This window comes from Ursus americanus, chromosome 3 (assembly GCF_024610735.1).
Source record: "Ursus americanus isolate L20-20 chromosome 3, mUrsAme1.1.p, whole genome shotgun sequence".
NCBI classification, from domain to species: Eukaryota; Metazoa; Chordata; class Mammalia; order Carnivora; family Ursidae; genus Ursus; species Ursus americanus.
Window position 1 is genome coordinate 20923995 of NC_142129.1, and position 13751 is coordinate 20937745.

At 44.5% G+C, this 13751-nt stretch overlaps 1 protein-coding gene and 1 pseudogene across 1 annotated transcript in view; one reads left to right on the plus strand and one right to left on the minus strand.

Annotated features, from left to right (window-relative positions):
- PODXL (podocalyxin like) overlaps positions 1–13751 on the plus strand; it is a 48876-nt gene that overhangs the window by 21006 nt on the left and 14119 nt on the right. The window lies entirely within an intron of this gene.
- LOC123789494 (pancreatic progenitor cell differentiation and proliferation factor pseudogene) lies at positions 11018–11439 on the minus strand (annotated as a pseudogene).

Sequence of the window (13751 nt, forward strand, 5' to 3'; positions counted from 1 at the left end):
GCATTGCATTCTTTGATCACTGTTTCTCTACCTTCCAAATCCTTTGTTCAAGGACACCTGGACCTAATGCTTGAACCTAATCCAGCTGGTCTGGTGACCCATCCTTTCCTCGTGGCTGTCGGCCCCCATCTGTCCTTATCCCTCCTGTCCTCACTCTCTACCACAGTAACCCCGACCTCCCAAATACCAAGTCCCTTGCACCCTGTCCCGCGGGCGTACTCACCTAGCAAACCCCATTCCACATGAACTCTGCCTCCACTTTTTCCGTGTGCACGCCCAAGCAGGACACTGCTGGGGTAAAACCACATGCCGGCTGATTGGATTAATTTTCAATTTGTGATTCCAGGCCTCCGTTTGGCACCAAATACCACCTGGCATTCATCCTTTCCTTCTCTAGTACCGTGGTTCCCAAATGCAGTCCTCTGACCAGCAGCAGCAGAATCATCTGGGAACTGGTTAGACACATAAATTCTTTTTTTAAAGATTTTATTCATTTATTTGAGAGAGAGAGACAGCACGGCACAAGCTGGAGGTGGGGGAGGAGCAGAGGGAGAAGCAGAGTCCCCCCTGAGCAGGGAGGCCGACATGGAGCTCTATCCCAGACTGACCCAGGCGCCCCTAGACATGTAAATTCTCTTGCTCTGTCCTAGACCTGCTGAATCAGAAACCCTGGCTCTGGGGTCTGCACTTGGGGTTTTAACAAGCGCTCCAGGTGATTCTGATACTCACTGAAGTTCAAGAACCATTTTCTAGTAGGCTCACTTTCCCCCTTTCAAAATGAGCATTTCCTACTTTTCCCTTGCACATGATTTCATCTATAACAGCGCGGCTTGATGGAGAACACTGAATCTTCCTGCTACCAAAATGACAAATGTACTTAACGCCTGTACCCATCCTTTCAAAGGCGGGAAGTGTCTGCCCGTCTAATGAAGGTCAGGTCCTCCACGGGGCGGGGGTGGTGGAGAATGAGGATTTACACACCTGTATCCTCTTCTGTATCTTAAGGATCCAAGAGACATTACAGAGGGAACAAAACAGCATTCTCAGCCTTTCCTGCCTTCGAAAAGAATAGCAAAACTTTCTTTACTATTCCAGCCCCTTCCAGTGATTTCTCTGCTCCTTTTCCTACCTAATGTTTGATATTATCTACACACAAACGCACTTCCCTTCAATCAGCCCTAGTTAGGTTTCCACCTACCCTGTTCCCCGTTGAAAGGGCAAGTTGGGACTGCCAGGTGAGGCTCTTCATTCAGCACCACGGGGAGAGAGCAGAAGCCCCCGTGGCATCTCCCCCTTTCCCTCTAGAAGTAGCCGTTGTCCTAAATTAGTACTAAATTATCTGTAGAATCTTAATATTTTCTATATTTCTATCTCTAAAAATATATTGTTTCACTTTGCCAATTTTTGAGCCCTATTACAATATCATATGGGGCACGTCGGTGGCTCAGACGGTTAAACATCTGCCTTCGGCTCAGGTCATGATCTCAGGGTCCTGGGATCGAGCCCCACATTGGGCTCCCTGCTCAGCAGGGAGCCTGCTTCTTCCTCTGCCTCTGCCTACCATTCCCGCTGCTTGTGCTCTCTCTCTGTCAAATAAATAAATAATCATATAAATCATATTAAGTATTCTTGTTCTTTTAGTTAGTATTTTTTTAAGTTTTTTTTTTGTGTGTGTGTGTGTGTGTGTGGTCTCTACACCCAATATGAGGCTTGAACTTAGAGCCCCGAGATCAAGAGTTGCATGTTCTTCCAGGCACCTCTATTTAGTATTTTTAGATTAATTCTTGTAAATACAGGTATTACACTATGTAACGTATATAACATAATACACAATTCACTGATTTTCAGAGCTGTGTCATATTCCAGCATATGAATATACCTGAATATACCATCTGGGCAAACCGTGGGCAAACATTGATACCTGTATGGGGCCAATGTAGCAATCCTGTCAGGGGCATTCTTTTTTTTTTTTTTTTTTTTTTTAGATTTTATTTATTTATTTGACAGAGACAGCCAGCGAGAGAGGGAACACAAGCAGGGGGAGTGGGAGAGGAAGAAGCAGGCTCCTAGCGGAGGAGCCTGATGTGGGGCTCGATCCCACAAAGCTGGGATCACGCCCTGAGCTGAAGGCAGACGCTTAACGACTGCGCCACCCAGGCGCCTGTCAGGGGCATTCTTATGAACACATCCTGATCATACATGGCTCCCGAGGATAAATGCCGAGTGGTACAACTGGAAGTTGTAGATGGAGAGACACGTGCACCTTTCACTTCGGAACACCGTACTATTTTCCAGCGTGTTTGTACCAGTTTATATTCTGTATTCTTGCTGCCACTTGTTATTGTCTGACTTTACAAAATTTTGCCAATCTAGTGATGAAATAATTCTTACTTCATTTTGCCTTTCCCCAATTACGTATTTTTAGACGTTCGTGGGCTTTTTAAATAAGATTTTTACTTATTTATTTGAGAGAGAGAGATCGAGAGAGAGAGCACGAGTGGGGTAGAGGGGCAGAGGGAGAAGCAGACTCCCCACGGAGCAGGGAGCCCCATGTGGAGCTTGATCCCAGGACCCTGCGACCCAAGCTGAAGTCAGAAGCTTAACCGACTGAGCCACCTGGGCACCCCTTGTGCTACTTTTTATGTAAAATACCAATTTAGTTGATTGTCTTTTTTTCTGTTGGGTTATTGTTTTCTTAAATACAGAAGTTTTTAAGAAATATATTTTAGGGGCGCCTCAGTGGTGCAGGAGGTTAAGCATCAGACTCTTGGTTTTGGCTCAGGTCATGATCTCAGGGTCCTGGGGACGGATCCATGGGCCTCTGGCTCCCTGCTCAGCGGGGAGTCTGTTTAAGATTCTCTTCTCCCTCTGCCCCTCCCCCATTTTCTCTCTAAAAAATAAAGTCTTAAAAAAGAGATATTTTAGATACTAATCTTTTATGATTATATATGTTGTAACTGTTTTCTGATTCTTTTTCATTTTCCTTTTGGTTTCTTTTTTAAAAGCTTTTCAAGTAATTTTAGTGCCAGAAAGTTCCAAGGATGATGCAGAGAGTTTCATATACCTTTCCTTCAGCTTTGCCTAATATTACCATCTTACATAACCACGGTACATTTATCACAACTGACAAATTAACACTGGTACAATACTGTTAACTCAACTACAGATCTTATTCCCCTTTTACCATTATTTCCCCCGATGGTCTTTTTGTTCCAGAATACATTGCATTCCGTCAGCATGTCTCACTAGTCTCTTCCAATCGGTGGCAGTTTTTCTGTCTTTCCTCATTGTTCATAATCTTGCTGGTTGTTAAGAGTACTAGCCAGATGTTTTGTAGAATGGCCCTTCAATTTAGGTGTGTCTGCTGGGTTGTTTTGTTTTGTTTTGTTTTTTTCATGATTAGACTGGGGTTTTGTGTTATTTATTTTTTATGGAAGTAGAGTTGACATACAACCGTGTATTCGTTTTAGGTGAACAACACAGCGATTCAACAATGATATACATTAGGAAATGTATATTAGGTTGCTCCCTAGGTCTCGTGGACTTGACCCACTTCTTTTTTAAGTACTTCTTTACTTTCTGGCATTACGAGATGTCCCAGGCTCATCTTGCATTTTCCCTACATCAGCACTAGAATCAAGCCATTTCTCCAAAGAGCCCTGGTTCGTGTTTTTGGAGAATGGTTGGGGATCCTTCATAACTGCTGGCATGTTGAGGCTTCTAGACCCTCTCAGTGGAGAATTAAGAAATATATGTTTGTGTCCTCACCTGTGTGTGCACACATCTGTCTGTATATTTCTTTATCTGTATGCGTGTGTTAACACATGAGTTCGTACTGACATCTGTCACTAATCAAACTTCCCAGGTTCATGTAGCTTCCTCCCCACCTGCCTTGCCTATTTGCCACTTCTTTCTCTGACAGTGAGAAACCTGGTTTATGTTAGTCATCATTTATTTTCGTATTTACCAACCTCGGTATACACAGAGTAGATTTATTTTATTTTATTTGTCAGAGAGAGAGAGAGAGAGAGCACAAGCAGGGGGAGCAGCAGGCAGAGGCAGAGGGAGAAGCAGGCTCCCCGCTGAGCAGGGAGCCCGACGCGGGGCTCGATCCCAGGACCCTGGGTTCATGACCTGAGCCGAAGGCAGACGCTTATCCGACTGAGCCACCCAGGCGTCCCCGTAGATTTTTAATTGACAACCCACACTCTTCTGAGGAAGAAATTGATCCCGTTGAGTACACTGTTTGTTTTGTCTCTAGCTTTACAGTACCCAGTCGATAAACTATTTTTCAGTGACTTTGGTCCACTGTGTTCCCCATCCCTCCAGTAAGGTTATTTTATACATTTGCAACATAAATTTATTTTCATAGACTCCATTGCATCCTAGGGTTTCCTGAACATCTCAGGTTTTTTTTTTCCCCTAAATTTGTGCTAAGTTAATTCTTTGGGGTATTCAATTCTATGGGTTTCGGCAAATACAGTCTTGTATCCATGACCACAGTGATATATATATATATATATATATACACACACATACACACACACACACACACACACACATATATAACAGTTCCAGGGATGCCTGGCTGGCTAAGTCAGTGGAGCACACCACTCTTGATCTCAGGGTCGTAAGTTCAAGCCTCACGTTGGGTATAGAGATTACTTAAAAAAAAAAAAAAAGTCTAAAACAACACCAACAGTTTCATTGTCCTAAGTCAGTTCTTCTCCTTTCCCTCAACCACTGACCTCTTTTCTATTCCTACAGTTTGGCCTTTTCCATAATATCCTATAAGTGACCTCAAACACTTCTAGCCTTCTGGCTTCTTTCACTTAAAATATCTTTCAGATTCATCCCTGTAATATGAATCAATAGGTCCTTTTTATTGCTAAGTCGTCATTGTATGGATGTATGACAGCTTGTTTTCTCCATTCCTTTGCTGAAGGATATCTTGGTAGTTTCCAGTCTGATGATGAATAAAGCTGTGATAAACATTTGCATATAGGCTTTTGAGTGACCCCAAGTTTCCAGCCCGTTGGGGGTAAATACTAAGAATGCACTTGCTGGGTCGTATGGGATTGTATGCCTAACTAAGAGAAAGTGCTGCACTGTTTGCCAAGGTGGCGGTCCTGTTTTGCACTCTTGCTAGCAATGTATAAGAGTTCCTGTTTAGGGGCGCCTGGGTGGCACAGCGGTTAGCCGTCTGCCTTCGGCTCAGGGCGTGATCCCGGCGTTATGGGATCGAGCCCCACATCAGGCTCCTCCGCTATGAGCCTGCTTCTTCCTCTCCCACTCCCCCTGCTTGTGCTCCCTCTCGCTGGCTGTCTCTGTCTCTGTCAAATAAATAAATAAAATCTTAACAACAACAACAAGAAAGAAGAGTTCCTGTTTAACATTCGGCCTTGTCGCCTTGTTCTTAGCCCTGTAATAGGTGCGTAACGGTATTGCATGGTAGCTCTCATTTGCATTCGCCTAATGACATTGAACATCTTTTCATATGTTTATTTGCCATCTGTATATCTTCTTTGGTAATTTTTCCTTCTAGATCTTTTGCACATAAAAAAAATGAGTTATATTTTTATTGTTGAGTTTAAGTTATATAAGAGGTGTTCCCCCCTTATTGAACTGGCTAGGACTTCTAGTACAATGTTAAATAGGAGTGGTGAGGGAGGACATCCTTGCCTTGTTCCCCAATTTAAGGGCGAAGCATTCAGTCTCTCCATGTGAAGTATATTAGCTATTGGCTTAATTTGAAGATACCATTTATTAGATTAGGAGAATTCCCTTCTATTCCTAGTTTGCTCAGATTTTTTAAAAAACATAAATGAATGATGAATTTTGTCAAGTGATTTTTCTGCATATATTGAGATGATCAGATGGTTTTTCATTTTGTTGATAATATGGTGAATTGCATTGATTGCTTTTCAAGTACTGAATTAGCCATGAGATGAACCTTGCTTGATCATGATGTATTATCCTTTTTTATATATTGCTGTGTTTGATTAGTCATTAGGGAAATACAAATTAAAACCACAACGAGATATCACTTCATGCCCAGTAAAATGGCTGTAATGAAAAAGACAGATGATAACAGTTGTTGGTGAGGAGGTGGAGAAATTGGCCCTCATACACTGCTCGTGGGCACGTAATATGGTGCAGTCACTTTTGAAAACAGTTTGGCAGTTCCTCAATGCTAAATACAGAGTTACCATATGATCTAGAAATTCCACTCCTAAGCATATATCCAAGAGAAATGAAAACATATGTCTACACAGAAACTTGTACACAAATGTCCATAGTAGCATTCTTCAAAGAGCCAAAAGTTGAAACAACCCACCCGTTCATCAACTGATAAACGGATAAACAAAATGTGGTATGTCCATACAGTGGAGTATCACTCAGCGGCCAAAAGAAACACAGAACTGACACCTGCTTTAACACGGGTGAAACTAAACTGGAAAAAGCCAGTCATGAGAGACTCTTGATTGTATGATTCTGCTTCCGTGAAACGTCCAGACCTGGCACATGGCTTTTCTTCTGCTGCATCTTCAGTGTGAGGATTTGTGTTAATCTAGTCAGGAGTTGGGCTGCGTTTAAAACTTGTTGCACCACAGGCTGCAAATCCCCCAAGTGATACCTCTTTGTCCCCCCATTTGGCTGTAAGTCTTCCCTCTCTGCTGCTCTGCAGAGAGTCTGTCTTTCACAATTCCTTCCAGCTGTATTCAACTTATTTTTTTTTAAATTTTATTTATTTGAGAGAGAGAGAGAGAGAGAGAGCAAAAGAGAACATGAGCTGGAGAAGAGGCAAAGGGAGAGGGAGAAGCAGACTCCCTGCTGAGTGGGGAGCCCAACGCGGGGCTGGATCCCAGGACCCTGGGATCATGACCTGAGCCAAAGGCAGATGCTTGGGGCGCCTGGGTGGCTCAGTCCTTAAGCATCTGCCTTCGGCTCAGGGTGTGATCCCGGAGTCCTGGGATGGAGCCCCACATCAGGCTCCTCCACTGGGAGCCTGCCTCTTCCCCCCCCCCCCCCACCTATGTTCCCTCTCTCGCTGGCTGTCTCTGTCAAATAAATAAAATCTTTAAAAAAAAAAAAAAAGGCAGATGCTTAACCGACTAGGCCACCCAGGCGCCTCTATTCAACTTATTTTTACTTCACACTTGATATTGCTAGCACTTTGGGTTAGTGGTAGGGAGGACATTCTCTGATGTTTTGCTTGAACGTGATTCTTACAAAAGGCGCTGGAACCTGGGGCTTGAGGGTGTGGTCGTCATTGGTGCCTGTGCCTCTTTCTAGAAGTTATGCTGGACTTAGCACGTATCCCTGCCCTCCCCAGGGGTAAAGAGCTTTTTTATTTTTCCTGTTCCCTTTTCCAGCTGCAATGGGGTTCCATCAGTGCCCTCAGGCTGTAATTTTTTGCCTTTCTCCTGCAGTTTAATGCTTCTGTTTCCTAGAAGAAATAGGAGAGATGAATCTGGGCAGGGTCTCATTGGTGGCTATCATTTTCCTTCCCCAACTTTGGTGGGTTTCCACCAGTGTTCCTCAGGCTACAGATTTTGTTGACCTTCACCGGAAAGTAAGGCTTTTTTCCCCTGGGGGCTTGGGCCTATATGGAGTTTCAGCAGTGACTACTGTTTTCTTCCCCTAGCCAGCCCCACGGGGGAGCTTTCTCAGGGTTCTCCCCAGGCTTCCTCATGAGGCCCTGGTGGGATTCCTGGGGGGAGAAAGCCTACACAGGGTGGGGACCTTCTTGTGTCTGCTGCTCCCCGGGCTTCACACTAGCCCATACTAAGCCGTTAGCAACCATTAATTTTCTTACTGAACTCTGTCCCATGCACACAAATGCTTGGGTCCCATTTCTCCCTGCAGTTGCCTTTCTCCACTTTTCAGAAGAGTTGTTTGCCCACAACCTCTGTTCTCCGGTGGTTCAAGAAAAGTAATTAATTTTCTGTTTCTCTAGCTTTTTCTTGCTGTAAGGGTGGGAGAAGTGTTCTTTCTGGCTCTCTGTTCTCATTGACTGAAACTGGAAGTCCTGTTTTGTTTTGTTTTTTTTTTTAAGACTTTATTCATTTGACACAGAGAGAGAGAGAGAGAGGAAGAGAGGGAGCTCATGAGCCAGGGGTAGAGGGAGAAGCAGACTCCTCCTAACTGAGCAGGGAGCCTGACACGGGGCTCGATCCAGGAACCCTGGGATCATGACCTGAGCTGAAGGCAGAGGCTTCACCAACCAAGCCACCCAGGCGCCCCTGGGATTCTTTTGATGCACACAGATTCTTCATTTTGATGAAGCCAAATTTATCAGTCTTTTTCTTTGGTGTGTACTTTGTGTTTTGTTGACTGACCACTGTGTATGACCTAGTTCTTTTAACAGACACACCTGTTAAGGCAGAACAGACCATGCTATAGAGAAGTTCATGTAAGAGCCTAGAATTATTTGGTCCTTGAATCCAGGCTTAGATTCCCTATATGCGAAAAGTGTTAACTACCAGTTTGATTTCTTTATGCATATAGGACAAATTATTATGTCTATTTCTTCTTGAGTCACTCTGGTAAGTTGTATTTTCTTAGGAATGTGTCCATCTAATTTGCTTCAAATTTATCAGCATTTGCTTATAATAGCCTATGCTGTAGATATCTTTTATTATTTTTATACCTTGTATTTTGTATTTATGCATTCTGGGTTGTTTTTCCCTTTGATCAACCTCACCAAAGTCATTACTATGTTACTAGTTTTTAAAGAAAGTCTGTTTTGGGTGCATCTGGCTGGCTTAGTTAGAGCATCCAACTCTTGATCTTGGAGTCATGAGTTTAAGCCCCATGTTTGGTGTAGAGATTACTTAAGAAAAATGAGTAATAAAAAAAATAATAAATTTCCTATATTTAAAAAGACAGAATACTTTTTGACTTTGTTGATATTTGCTATTGTCTTTTGTTTTACATTTCACTAATTTCTGCCTTTATTGTTTCATTCCTCCTATTTTTTTGGGGGGGGGGTTATTTTGCATCTTTCCATTATGAAGTTGAAGAGTATGTACAGGACCAGATCTGAGCAGGTCCTAAGGAAGGATACATTGTAAATTGCAATGTGGCTCATGCCCTCAGCATGCCTATTCCTGCCATACTGCTACTTTTCCCTCAACTCATCCCCAAAGGTCCCAAAGAGGTTAGTTCCCTGTGATCAGTTGTCTGAGGAGTGAATAAAGCCAAGTTCTGTTTATGTATATAATATGCTGGAGCCAGGCAAGAGTGGACTGATGTGGGGTAACAGCCTTGTTTAGGGGAGACACTGAAGTATAGTAAGGAAGGAAAGAAAGTTATTTCAATGGGCAGAACTTTGAATAGTATATTTCATGGTCAGTTTTGTTTGTTTGTTTGTTTGTTTGTTTGTTTGTAGGTGAGGATCTGACCAGATTCACAGGCAGTAGCTAATGATTTTTAGATAGAAGGTTAGGAACGTAGAAGGAACAAGAATAGAGAATCATTGCAAGGAAGTTTATGGAGGAGGCATATGGATGGACCTCTTGGGATAGATCTGGAATGCAAGGATTTTTATCTCAGTCTTTAAACTTCTTTTTTTTTTTTAAGATTTTAGTTGAGAGCACGAGTGGGAGAGGGGGTAGTGGCAAAGGGACAAAGAGAAGCTGAGCAGGGAGCCCGATGTGGGGCTCGATCCCAGGACCCAAAGATCATGACCTGAGCCAAAGGCAGCGCTTACCAACTGAGCCACCCAGGCGCCCATTTTTATCTCACTTTTGATAATCAGATGGACAAGATACTCATTTTGCCTGTCAGTTATGTTTTTCCTCCATTCACCTACATGATTGCTCTGTGGGCTCATGAATAAGTGGCCACGATGTAGGGAGGCTAAAATGGACACGTTCTGGATCTGAATGTGTTTTCCCACCTGCCATGTTCTGTCGGCAATACCATTCATGGTCATGATATTCCACAGAGCATAGGGTTTCACCAAGAAACTCACTCACAGGCAAAGTAAGTGGAGCATTAATCTTGTAAGACTTACTCATCTTACTGGGAATCCTACGTGCTGCTACATAGCGAAGCAGGGAGGAATACGGTTGGAAGCCAGAGGATACCTGTGGTGCCTCCTAGTGCTCTTCCTGACAGCATCCCTAAAGCCTTAGATCTCAGAAATGAAATCCAGTATCCAGTACTAATGGTGTCAGTGGTGCACACTGAATAACCCATGCTCCATGGTGGTAGAAATGATGTCCTCACCACACAAGTGCAGGAGACGGGCCCTGGGTATGGTTTCTTTTTTTTTTTTTTTTTTTAAAGATTTTATTTATTTATTTGACAGAGACAGAGACGGCCAGCGAGAGAGGGAACACAAGCAGGGGGAGTGGGAGAGGAAGAAGCAGGCTCATAGCAGAAGAGCCTGATGTGGGGCTCGATCCCGGAACGCCGGGATCACGCCCTGAGCCGAAGGCAGACGCTTAACCGCTGTGCCACCCAGGCGCCCCCCCTTGGGTATGGTTTCTGACGTAAGCCTGAATATATTTTTTTAAGATTTTATTTATTTGAGAGAGAGAGAGAGACAGAGATAGCGAGAGAGCACAAGTGGGGAGGAGAGGGAGAAGCAGGCTCCCTGCTGAGCAGGGTGCCCAACTCGGGGCTCCATCCCAGGACCCCAGGATTATGACTTGAGCTGAAGGCAGACGCTTCACCGACTGAGCCACCCAGGTGCCCCTAAGCCTGATTCTTTAGCCATCTTAAGTGATTCTGTTAGCAAAATGGTTATGTTTGTTTTTGTTTTTAACTGGCTGCTTGGAGTTTATTTTCCACGTGGTGGAAGGCACATAGTTACAGGGTGTCAGGAAGGCTTGCATGTGGCTTGGATAGTAAAGAGTAAAGACTGGGGTTCTCTCAATTTCCTTTTTGGTGTTTTGCTGTTTTGATATAAAAGAACCCAACTGCAAACAAACAAACAAACAAAAGAACCCAACCAGCCTGCCTAGTCTGGAGGGGAGGGGCTCCAATGAGCCTAGTGCCTCCCGAAGCCAGGTGGCTGGTGGCGACTCAGGATTGGGGCCCAGTGTTGGCTTTGCCAGGCTGGCCACCGGGCTGCTTCCTCATGGCTTCCGGAGCCAAGTCACAGGTGGTCATGCTGCTGGAGGCCTGGGGAGATTCCAAGCATTCTGGGGACTCTAGCACTGTGGCCATGAATGGGAGAGTGACTTCCCGAAAAATCAGCTTGCCTACCAGTGACCGGGTAGGCCTTGGGGAAACGGGGGTGGTGAGAGATGGCTTCCCCAGGATCCTCTGCACTTCCGCAGGAGCTGTTACTGGAAGGGAACCCAGGCGGCGCCAGTAATAGCTGCGGGCGGCCACGAGCGAGCCGCTGGAGGACGTGGCTGCCTTGCTGTTGTTCGTGGGCTGGCAGAAATCTCGGCGTTGACCCCTCCCAGGCCTCGCATGTGGTCACGGGTGGTGGGGACAGGGACGCTAGGCACAGAGCCCATTGCAAAGGAGACCATAGAAAGCCTTGACCAAGGTGCACACAGGGTTCCAGTTTCTGCTGAATGCGGACGGAGTTGATTTCTAAGGTTTGAAACTAAGAACCCTGGTTTTTATAGTGAAATAAGTGGGGGTGGGGGAGCAGATTAGGAGGCTGAATAGTGTCCTCCCCGAAAGATATGTTCAAGTCCTAATCCCCAGTATTCAGTACGAGTGAATGGGACTTTATTTGGAAATAGGGACTTTGCAGGTATCATCAAGTTAAGATCATACTGGCTTAAGTCATATTGGATCAGGGTGAACCCTAAATCCAAAGATTAGTGTCCTTATAAAAGGGGAGACACACAGGGAAGAAGGCCACGTGATGATGAGCCAGAAATTGAAGGGATATAACTGCAAGGCAAGGAATACCAAAGATTGCCATAAAGAAGCAAAGAAAGATTCTTCCCGAGTGCCTTCAGAGGAAGCATGGCCCTGCTGATTTTGGATTTCTAGACTCTAGAACCATGAGAGCATACATTTATGTTGTTTTAAGCCACCCAGGTCTTGGTCATTTGATACAGCAGCCTTGGAAACAAATACATACTTCATTCAGGGCACCCTGAGTCTGTGGAAAGATTCAGTTCTGGGAATCGGATGAGTGGCTGGCTGTGTTCTCTACTGTGGTGACTTGACACAGGTCACAGTTTGCTGCGCCTCGAGAGGGGATGTTCGTGGCCTGCCCCCAAAGAACACATGATTATTAGCCCCTGTCCAAAATTCCTTTTGTTAGATTATTCTGATTACCATGCTGGTCCTGCCATCCATTATGGTATTATACCCACCTTTTCCCCTAGAAATGGAATTCTACCCTTGTCTCTACTGCTACCCAAAGAAGCTGGTGCGCACCCCACTGAAATCAGCATTATCTCCTACGAGCGCACCTGGCCAATGAAGAACAGCCACAACGATCTCGTAGAATGTGCTACTAGTCTCCTCAACAATATCCCGAATTTAATCAAATCCAAGATACTATCAATGATAAGATGAACTATTACTTTATGAACCACTTAGAAAAAGATCACTGTCCAAGTGTGACCTACAGTAACTTATAAAACATCCTCATTTCACAGACACGAAAAGATGTGCATATTAGAACTCATGAAATAACAGTATTTCTCAATACTGCCTTGGTGAAGCAGGTGTCATTTGAGCTCTTCTAAGGAAAAAAGTGAGTGAGCAGATTATACGTGATAAAGCATTCTTTTTTTTTTAAGATTCATTTATTTATTTATTTGAAAAAGAGTGAGAGTGCACACCTGCGAGCAGGCAAGGGAGGGGCAGAGAGAGGGAGAGAGAATCTGAAGCAGACTCCACACCCAGCGCAGAGCAGACTCCATGCCCAGTGCAGAGCACAGTGTGGGGCTCAATCCCACAACCACAAGGACATGACGCGAGCCGAAACCAAGAGTCAGACACTTAACCAACCGAGCCACCCAGGCGCCCCCGTGATAGGCTGTTCTAACACTTCTATCTCGCTAAGATTTTGGATTTCTTCTTACTCATTATCCCAGGGAATTTTTGGCAAACTTTAATGTAGGCTACCATTGAGTCCATGTTTCAGTTCACCAACTAAGGAAACGATTAGAACTACTACTTCTAGCTGCTTAACTCAGCATATTGAATCCAAAATCTCTGGTATGCATACCCATATTGATAAAGTCAGCCTGATGTGATTACACGTCCTTGGTCTAGCACACTCGTATTGTGTAACCATCCATATTTGCTAGAGTTGTTCCAGATATTTCTTTTTTTTTTTTTTAAGATTTTATTTATTTGACAGAGAGACAGCAGGTGAGAGGGAACACAAGCAGGGGGAGTGGGAAAGGAAGAAGCAGGCTCCCAGCAGAGGAGCCTGATGTGGGGCTCGATCCCAGGACTCCGGGATCATGCCCTGAGCCAAAGGCAGACGCTTAATGACTGAGCCACCCAGGCGCCCCCGTTCCAGATATTTCTGTGTGTAAGCCTTCTCCTGGGGCAGACTCTGCCTTTCTGGGGCATACTGGAGTCTGTTGTTATAGGTTTGGAAAAAGTGAAGTCGAAGAGATGATGAGGAGATGTGGCTTTCTGTGTCAGTGAGCTCAGGTGAGCCTGTTAAGAGTTTTCAAGCAAGGTAGGAACAGGAGAACAGCAGTTGAGGACACTGGCAAGTGAGCTCCATTGCACATTGGGACTTCTGGATACTCGGATTCCTCTGCGTCCTCTCATAGGTCACCATTCCAATTTCCAAAGTCCTT